The sequence below is a fragment of the Trypanosoma equiperdum genome, assembly GCF_001457755.1.
Source record: "Trypanosoma equiperdum strain OVI genome assembly, contig: ctg_1149, whole genome shotgun sequence".
NCBI classification, from domain to species: domain Eukaryota; phylum Euglenozoa; class Kinetoplastea; order Trypanosomatida; family Trypanosomatidae; genus Trypanosoma; species Trypanosoma equiperdum.
In genome coordinates, this window is record NW_027123115.1 from 38298 (window position 1) to 38549 (window position 252).

Genomic DNA, 252 nt, shown 5'->3' on the forward strand with positions numbered 1-252 from the left:
ATGAGGGATAATAACGTTTGGGGGGAGGGTGGGAGGGTTGCAGAAATTATTATAGAAGGAAAGTGAGAGTGAACAGCAAGGCAAAAGGAAAGGCAAAAGGAAAGGGAAAGGAAAGTTTTAAAGATTATAAAAGAGAGATGGGGGAAAAAGGCAGGATATATATATATATATTTTATATATATAATATAAATTTAGTTGTGTGTGCCCGTATTTACGATCTGATACGATCATACATTATCCATTGTTTTTTTT